Here is a 7,500-nt window from a genome sequence, read left to right on the forward strand (position 1 = left end):
GTGTGTGTGTGTGCATGTGTGTGTGTTTGTGAGTGTGTGTGTACTTACTTTCAAAAATGTATTTTTTTAACGTATAACTTAGTGTGTGCGGCTTATATTCCGCTGTGAGTAAACATTCATTTTGTACGTAAAACTTAGTGTGTGTGTGTCTTATATTCCGATGTTACTAAAACTATATTTTTTTTTAAGTAAAACTTACTGTAAGCACCTTATATTCTGGTGTGAGTAAAATCTTTTTTTTTCTTCATAAAACTTAGTGTGTGCGGCTTCTATTCCGGTGTGAGTAAAAATATATTTTTTGCGTAAAACTTAGTGTGTGCAGCTTATATTCCAGTGTGAGTAAGACTATATATTTTAACGTAAAACTTAGTGGGTGCGACTTATATTCCGGTCTGAGTAATACTATATTTTTTTACGTAAAACTTAGTGGGCGAGACTTATATTCTGGTATGAGTAAAACTATTTTTTTTACGTAAAACTTGGTGGGTGCGGCTTATATTCCGGTGTGAGTAAAACTATATATTTTTTTACATAAAACATAGTGTGTGCTGCTTCTATTCCGATGTGAGTATAACTATATTGTTTTACGTAAAACTTAGTATGTGTGCGGCTTCTATTCCGGTGTGAGTAAAAAATATTCTTTTTACGTAAAACTTAGTGTGTGCGGCTTCTATTCCGGTGTGAGTAAAAATATATTTTTTGCGTAAAACTTAGTGTGTGCAGCTTATATTCCAGTGTGAGTAAGACTATATATTTTAACGTAAAACTTAGTGGGTGCGACTTATATTCCGGTCTGAGTAATACTATATTTTTTTACGTAAAACTTAGTGGGCGAGACTTATATTCTGGTATGAGTAAAACTATTTTTTTTACGTAAAACTTGGTGGGTGCGGCTTATATTCCGGTGTGAGTAAAACTATATATTTTTTTACATAAAACATAGTGTGTGCTGCTTCTATTCCGATGTGAGTATAACTATATTGTTTTACGTAAAACTTAGTATGTGTGCGGCTTCTATTCCGGTGTGAGTAAAAAATATTCTTTTTACGTAAAACTTAGTGGGTGCGACTTATATTCCGGTGTGAGTAAAACTATATATTTTAACGTAAAATTTAGTGGGTGCGACTTATATTCTGGTGTGAGTAAAAATTATTTTTGTTTTCTACGTAAGCTTAGTGGGTGCGGCTTATATTCCGGTGTGAGTAAAACTATATATTTTTTTACATAAAACATAGTGTGTGCTGCTTCTATTCCGATGTGAGTATAACTATATTTTTTTACGTAAAACTTAGTGGGTGCGACTTATATTCCGGTCTGAGTAATACTATATTTTTTTACGTAAAACATAGTGTGTGCTGCTTCTATTCCGATGTGAGTACAACTATATTGTTTTACGTAAAACTTAGGGCGAGACTTAAATTCTGGTATGAGTAAAACTATTTTTTTTACGTAAAACTTGGTGGGTGCGGCTTATATTCCGGTGTGAGTAAAACTATATTTTTTTACATAAAACATAGTGTGTGCTGCTTCTATTCCGATGTGAGTACAACTATATTGTTTTACGTAAAACTTAGTGTGTGTGCGGCTTCTTTTCCAGTGTGAGTAAAAAATATTATTTTTACATAAAACTTAGTGGGTGTGAGTAAAAATTCATTTTTTACGTAAAACTTAGTGTGTGTGTGTGTCTTATATTCCGATGTTAGTAAAACTATATTTTTTTCAAGTAAAACTTACTGTAAACACCTTATATTCCGGTGTGAGTAAAATCTTTTTTTTTCTCATAAAACTTAGTGTGTGCAGCTTATATTCCGGTGTGAGTAAAACTATATATTTTAACGTAAAACTTAGTGGGTGCGACTTATATTCCGGTGTGAGTAAAAATTATTTTTGTTTTTTACGTAAGCTTAGTGGGTGCGGCTTATATTCCAGTGTGAGTAAAACTATATATTTTTTTACATAAAACATAGTGTGTGCTGCTTCTACTCTGATGTGAGTATAACTATATTTTTTTACGTAAGTGTGTGTGCGGCTTCTATTCCGGTGTGAGTAAAAAATGTTTTTTTTAACGTAAAACTTAGTGGGTGCGACTTATATTCCGGTGTGAGTAAAAAAAAATTTTTTTTTTTTACGTAAGCTTAGTGGGTGCGGCTTATATTTTGATGTGAGTAAAACTATATTTTTTTTTACATAAAACATAGTGTGTGCTGCTTCTATTCCGATGTGAGTATAACTATATTGTTTTACGTAAAACTTAGTGTGTGTGCGGCTTCTATTCCGGTGTGAGTAAAAAATATTCTTTTTACATAAAACTTAGTGGGTGCGACTTATATTCCGGTGTGAGTAAAACTATATATTTTAACGTAAAATTTAGTGGGTGCTACTTATATTCCGGTGTGAGTAAAAATTATTTTTGTTTTCTACGTAAGCTTAGTGGGTGCGGCTTATATTCCGATGTGAGTAAAACTATATATTTTTTTACATAATACATAGTGTGTGCTGCTTCTATTCCGATGTGAGTATAACTATATTTTTTTACGTAAAACTTAGTGGGTGCGACTTATATTCCGGTCTGAGTAATACTATATTTTTTCACGTAAAACATAGTGTGTGCTGCTTCTATTCCGATGTGAGTACAACTATATTGTTTTACGTAAAACTTAGGGCGAGACTTAAATTCTGGTATGAGTAAAACTATTTTTTTTACGTAAAACTTGGTGGGTGCGGCTTATATTCCGGTGTGAGTAAAACTATATTTTTTTACATAAAACATAGTGTGTGCTGCTTCTATTCCGATGTGAGTACAACTATATTGTTTTACGTAAAACTTAGTGTGTGTGCGGCTTCTTTTCCAGTGTGAGTAAAAAATATTATTTTTACATAAAACTTAGTGGGTGTGAGTAAAAATTCATTTTTTACGTAAAACTTAGTGTGTGTGTGTGTCTTATATTCCGATGTTAGTAAAACTATATTTTTTTTAAGTAAAACTTACTGTAAACACCTTATATTCCGGTGTGAGTAAAATCTTTTTTTTTCTCATAAAACTTAGTGTGTGCAGCTTATATTCCGGTGTGAGTAAAACTATATATTTTAACGTAAAACTTAGTGGGTGCGACTTATATTCCGGTGTGAGTAAAAATTATTTTTGTTTTTTACGTAAGCTTAGTGGGTGCGGCTTATATTCCAGTGTGAGTAAAACTATATATTTTTTTACATAAAACATAGTGTGTGCTGCTTCTACTCTGATGTGAGTATAACTATATTTTTTTACGTAAGTGTGTGTGCGGCTTCTATTCCGGTGTGAGTAAAAAATGTTTTTTTTAACGTAAAACTTAGTGGGTGCGACTTATATTCCGGTGTGAGTAAAAAAAAATTTTTTTTTTTTACGTAAGCTTAGTGGGTGCGGCTTATATTTTGATGTGAGTAAAACTATATTTTTTTTTACATAAAACATAGTGTGTGCTGCTTCTATTCCGATGTGAGTATAACTATATTGTTTTACGTAAAACTTAGTGTGTGTGCGGCTTCTATTCCGGTGTGAGTAAAAAATATTCTTTTTACATAAAACTTAGTGGGTGCGACTTATATTCCGGTGTGAGTAAAACTATATATTTTAACGTAAAATTTAGTGGGTGCGACTTATATTCCGGTGTGAGTAAAAATTATTTTTGTTTTCTACGTAAGCTTAGTGGGTGCGGCTTATATTCCGATGTGAGTAAAACTATATATTTTTTTACATAATACATAGTGTGTGCTGCTTCTATTCCGATGTGAGTATAACTATATTTTTTTACGTAAAACTTAGTGGGTGCGACTTATATTCCGGTCTGAGTAATACTATATTTTTTTACGTAAAACATAGTGTGTGCTGCTTCTATTCCGATGTGAGTACAACTATATTGTTTTACGTAAAACTTAGGGCGAGACTTAAATTCTGGTATGAGTAAAACTATTTTTTTTACGTAAAACTTGGTGGGTGCGGCTTATATTCTGGTGTGAGTAAAACTATATTTTTTTACATAAAACATAGTGTGTGCTGCTTCTATTCCGATGTGAGTACAACTATATTGTTTTACGTAAAACTTAGTGTGTGTGCGGCTTCTTTTCCAGTGTGAGTAAAAAATATTATTTTTACATAAAACTTAGTGGGTGTGAGTAAAAATTAATTTTTTACGTAAAACTTAGTGTGTGTGTGTGTCTTATATTCCGATGTTAGTAAAACTATATTTTTTTTAAGTAAAACTTACTGTAAACACCTTATATTCCGGTATGAGTAAAATCTTTTTTTTTCTCATAAAACTTAGTGTGTGCAGCTTATATTCCGGTGTGAGTAAAACTATATATTTTAACGTAAAACTTAGTGGGTGCGACTTATATTCCGGTGTGAGTAAAAATTATTTTTGTTTTTTACGTAAGCTTAGTGGGTGCGGCTTATATTCCAGTGTGAGTAAAACTATATATTTTTTTACATAAAACATAGTGTGTGCTGCTTCTATTCCGATGTGAGTATAACTATATTTTTTTACGTAAGTGTGTGTGCGGCTTCTATTCCGGTGTGAGTAAAAAATGTTTTTTTTACGTAAAACTTAGTGGGTGCGACTTATATTCCGGTGTGAGTAAAAAATTTTTTTTTTTTTTACGTAAGCTTAGTGGGTGCGGCTTATATTTTGATGTGAGTAAAACTATATATTTTTTTACATAAAACATAGTGTGTGCTGCTTCTATTCCGATGTGAGTATAACTATATTTTTTTACGTAAAACTTAGTGTGTGTGCCGCTTCTATTCCGGTGTGAGTAAAAAATGTTTTTTTTTACGTAAAACTTAGTGGGTGCGACTTATATTCTGGTGTGAGTAAAACTATATATTTTAACGTAAAACTTTGTGGGTGCGACTTATATTCTGGTGTGAGTAAAAATTATTTTTGTTTTTTACGTAAGCTTAGTGGGTGCGGCTTATATTCCGATGTGAGTAAAACTACATATTTTTTTACATAATACATAGTGTGTGCTGCTTCTATTCCGATGTGAGTATAACTATATTTTTTTACGTAAAACTTAGTGTGTGTGCGGCTTCTATTCCGGTGTGAGTAAAGCTATATATTTTAACGTAAAACTTAGTGGGTGCGACTTATATTCTGGTCTGAGTAATACTATATTTTTTTACGTTAAACTTAGTGGGCGAGACTTAAATTCTGGTGTGAGTAAAACTATATATTTTAACGTAAAACTTAGTGGGTGCGACTTATATTCTGGTGTGAGTAAAAATTATTTTTGTTTTTTACGTACGCTTGGTGGGTGCGGCTTGTATTCCGATGTGAGTAAAACTATATATTTTTTTACATAATACATAGTGTGTGCTGCTTCTATTCCGATGTGAGTACAACTATATATTTTAACGTAAAACTTAGTGGGTGCGACTTATATTCCGGTGTGAGTAAAACTATATATTTTAACGTAAAACTTTGTGGGTGCGACTTATATTCCGGTGTGAGTAAAAATTATTTTTGTTTTTAACGTAAGCTTAGTGGGTGCGGCTTGTATTCCGATGTGAGTAAAACTATATATTTTTTTACATAAAACATAGTGTGTGCTGCTTCTATTCCGATGTGAGTATAACTATATTTTTTTACGTAAAATTTAGTGTGTGTGCGGCTTCTATTCCGGTGTGAGTAAAACTATTTTTTTACGTAAAACTTGGTTGGTGCGGCTTATATTCCGGTGTGAGTAAAACTATATATTTTAACGTATAACTTAGTGGGTGCGACTTATATTCCGGTGTGAGTAAAAATTATTTTAGTTTTTTACGTAAGCTTAGTGGGTGCGGCTTATATTCCGATGTGAGTAAAACTATATATTTTTTTACATAAAACATAGTGTGTGTGGCTTCTATTCCGGTGTGAGTAAATATTCATTTTTTACGTAAAACTTAGTGTGTGTGTGTGTGTCTTATATTCCGATGTTAGTAAAACTATATTTTTTCTAAGTAAAACTTACTGTAAGCGCTTTATATTCCGGTGTGAGTAAAATCTTTTTTTTTTTCATAAAACTTAGTGTGTGCAGCTTATATTCCGGTGTGAGTAAAACTATATATTTTAACGTAAAACTTAGTGGGTGCGACTCATATTCCGGTCTGAGTAATACTATATTTTTTTACGTAAAACTTAGTGGGCGAGACTTATATTCTGGTATGAGTAAAACTATTTTTTTACGTAAAACATGGTGGGTGCGGCTTATATTCCGATGTGAGTAAAAGTATATATTTTTTTACATAAAACATAGTGTGTGCTGCTTCTATTCCGATGTGAGTATAACTATATTTTTTTACGTAAAACTTAGTGTGTGTGCGGCTTTTATTCCGGTGTGAGTAAAAAATGTTTTTTTTACATAAAACTTAGTGGGTGCGGCTTATATTCCGGTGTGAGTAATACTATATTTTTTTACGTAAAACTTAGTGGGCGAGACTTATATTCCGGTGTGAGTACAACTATATATTTTAACGTAAAACTTAGTGGGTGCGCCTTATATTCCGTTCTGAGTAAAACTATATTTGTTTACATAAAACATAGTGTGTGCTGCTTCTATTCCGATGTGAGTATAACTATATTGTTTTACGTAAAACTTAGTGTGTGTGTGGCTTCTATTCCGGTGTGAGTAAAAAATGTTTTTTTTACGTAAAACTTAGTGGGTGCGACTTATATTCCAGTGTGAGTAAAAAATATTTTAGTTTTTTACGTCAAGCTTAGTGGGTGTGGCTTATATTCCGGTGTGAGTAAAAGTATTTTTTCCTGTAAAACTTGGTGTGTGTGGCTTATATAGCGGTGCACTCCACAGTCCAGAAAATGGGGTCATCCCCTCCCTTTATTACTGTGGGTGTTGTCTTATATTGTGCACATGAAGACAGATGGATTGCACTCTCTAATTTGCTGGTGCAAGAGACGCAAGCACAAGCTGAATAGATGACTTTTGCCAGCACGATCAAGTTGTCACGTGTTTTAATACGTGACAATCTTAAGTAGATAAATCTCACTTGTTGACGTTTGTTTATCCCTTCTTTGATCGAAGGACCTACTTTTTATTTTAGAGTCTGAAACTAAATCCAATCCAGGTTCTCTGTGCTTTGAATGACTTCCTAAAGGAAGGTTCCAGATGCTCCAAAGCTGCACGTGGGTGAGTATTCCGGGGTTAGCGGAACTCCGGTTTACGTAAGCTGCATCCCAGCGTCTTCATTCCTCTAACATGACCTTCTTCTATTTCCATTCCAACAGTCAAGAAGTCAGAAAAAAAACATGATTATTTTCTTTCAAAAGTCTATAAAGTGACTTTTAAATAATGTAACATGTGTCACTTTACACATTGTTTATGAGCAAACATTTAAATAATGTAACATGTGTCACTATAGATTTAATAATGTAACGTGTCATTATACACATTGTTTATGAGCAAACATTTAAATAATGTAACATATATAGACATTGTTTATGAGCAAACATTTAAATAATGTAA

The 7,500-nt window shown here is 32.6% G+C and overlaps 1 protein-coding gene across 2 annotated transcripts in view; it reads left to right on the forward strand.

Moving 5' to 3' along the window:
• Positions 1-7,500, forward strand: part of smoc1 (SPARC related modular calcium binding 1) — a 74,783-nt gene that overhangs the window by 26,399 nt on the left and 40,884 nt on the right. The window lies entirely within an intron of this gene.

This window comes from Nerophis lumbriciformis, linkage group LG26 (genome assembly GCF_033978685.3).
Source record: "Nerophis lumbriciformis linkage group LG26, RoL_Nlum_v2.1, whole genome shotgun sequence".
Taxonomy (NCBI): Eukaryota; Metazoa; Chordata; class Actinopteri; order Syngnathiformes; family Syngnathidae; genus Nerophis; species Nerophis lumbriciformis.